The following is a 2,515-nucleotide window of genomic DNA, read 5'->3' as shown; positions in this document are numbered from 1 at the left end:
GATTTGATGTTAACCAATAAGATTCATTCTCACACCTTACACTATTTTAATCATCATGTGACTTGCAAGACGAGTAAATGCATAAACCTGCAGTATGTGTGCTCACAAGTGTTGAGTTCTTTGTTTAAGAGCAAAATTTCACAAAATTTATCATCAAGCTTTCTCAGAAATGTGTGAAAATACCACCACTAGGTTTTGAAAGGTAAGCTTTCTTCCTATCCTAATTTCATATCTAAATTAGTTATTTTTAACAATTAATGGTAGGTTGCTAAAACAGGTGTTCAAAATTTACTATGCGCACCGTTTTAGGCCATGCAAGTGGCCAAAATTGGTACCGTAATTTGCCACAACTATGGTCCAAATGCCCGTGCTCACTAAAACATCGATGATCGAAATGCTAACAACATCTAGTGGACTATTTAATTACTAAAGCAAAGAGCATTGATAGTGTAATATGGAGATGTGGTTATGAAAAGAGATAGAGAGACGTCCTCGCTCCGGTACTTTCCCGCGAATCAGCTTTTTATTTGGGGTTATATTTTTCACGTTATCTTGTCAGCTGCAGACTTTCTCGGCTACAAGTTTCCACAACAAGCTGTTATGCGCAATTGATGTTCTGTATTACAGGTAATTTAGTATTTACATATGTTAAATAAACATTTTTACTGTTGCGTGCGTATAAAAATAATTATAGGAAAAATAATAGAAAATTGTACTTTGCTCTCAACTATGGTCCAACCATTTTTATGGACCCGCAGCTTCGCTCGCGGATTTTAATCTGAAAATTACTCGTCGATGATTCCCCCATGTGACATTTGAACCCCTCAAGACCCCCTCGGGTGATGAATTTTCATAAATCCCGTCTTAGCGGGTATCTACATTATAAAATATAATATTGACTAAATTTCATATTTATGGCTTCAGTGATTTCGGCTCGGTGATGATTGTTCCATACAACCTTTGAACTCCCCTCCCCCTCCCTTAGGGGGTTGAATTCTGAAAAACCCCTTCCCAGTGAATTGCGAAATACAAAAATACTGACCAAATTTCATATTTATAGCTTCAGCAGTTTCGGCTCGGCGTGATTTCTCCATACAACCCTTCCTATTGAACTCCTTTATGACACCCTTAGCGGTTGAATTTCAAAAAACACCTTCATAGTTAGTCTTTACGTCATGAAACGAAGCTTCAGACCAAATTTTATGATGATAGCTTCAGCGGTTTTGGCTCGGTGTTCTCTAGGAACCCCCCTTTCAGGAGTGAATTTAGAAGAAGCCCTTCTTCGCCTTCTTCTAGCAAAGAGGATAAAGATGGATATAAGACATGATTGTAGTACATTCTCTCAACTATGGTTCGCAAACGATTTATAACACGAAATATTTGATGGACTATAGTTGGGATTTCATAACACAACTATGGTCCAAAATTTAATTTTCAAAAAATCCATATTTGAGCTGCATAAGGAATAAAAAAAAGTGTTTAATATTAATACTTGATCATTCTACAGGCAATATCAGCAAAAAAAAAAAACCGAATAGCCTGAATACAGAAGTTATGATGATTAATCTAGAAAATGGTGTTATTTTGGACCATAGTTGTGTGAAATTACGTTACACTATATGTTCCACTTTTGGCCACACGGAAAAAAATAAGATTTTTTTAAGAAAGGGCTTAATTGTGCGGAAATGTGTCCAAATTCTCCCCTATGCGGAAATGCACCGTGGGGATCTGTCGCCAAACCGTTTCGAAACGCGTTAGCGTGTTTACGTTTCATGCTAGACCATGCATTCTTCGATGACAATTGTTTGTTTTCGTGTGTACTACCACCTCTTGAAGTTTTTCCCGTCTTTTCTGAATCACCCTGTATAAGGGAAAAAAAAGGCAAGAAGGACAAAATTACGAAATTTTCTGTATACGTGTCATAGTATCACCCTAATTATGATAAAATGGAATAACGACAAAAAAATGTGTCGTTATATCCGAGGTCGACGTTATAAGTGAGGTCCGTTAACATTAGTCTCCGTATGAATTAGTCAGAACGGCCATTTAATGACGTTATAACAGAGTTGTCGTTATAATGGAGTTCAACTGTATATGAAAAATGAGGCCGCATAGAAATTATATACTAAAAAGGGCTCCGTGAGTCGAAAAAGGTTGAGAACCGCTGATCTAGACTCTCATATGATGACTGTAGATGCCGAATCACCATTTTAGAACACACACCGAGCACTCTCACCAAGCTTTCAACTTCACCAGCGATAAAAATAGAGCCACACACATCACAAAAAAGTCGACTTTGCACAAAAATGACCACGGATATTTCAAACAGAAACTACTTTTCCTCTCAAGACATGAACTCGAAGAGAAAAGAAAAATACTCATGCATTTGTATATACTACATACTCCAAGGTCAATGATCATCGCCGTTTCGCCAAATCTTGGCGTTGAAACGATATCGAAACGCGTGCCAATTTTTGCGTTAGAAAATTACTACTTTTATCTAGTTTTCTTTTTT

The sequence above is a fragment of the Pholcus phalangioides genome, unplaced genomic scaffold, assembly GCF_987345545.1.
Source record: "Pholcus phalangioides strain wild (caught in Gottingen) unplaced genomic scaffold, Ppha-v1.0 ptg000017l_1, whole genome shotgun sequence".
Lineage (NCBI taxonomy): Eukaryota > Metazoa > Arthropoda > Arachnida > Araneae > Pholcidae > Pholcus > Pholcus phalangioides.
Note: the sequence above shows the minus strand (reverse complement) of the source record.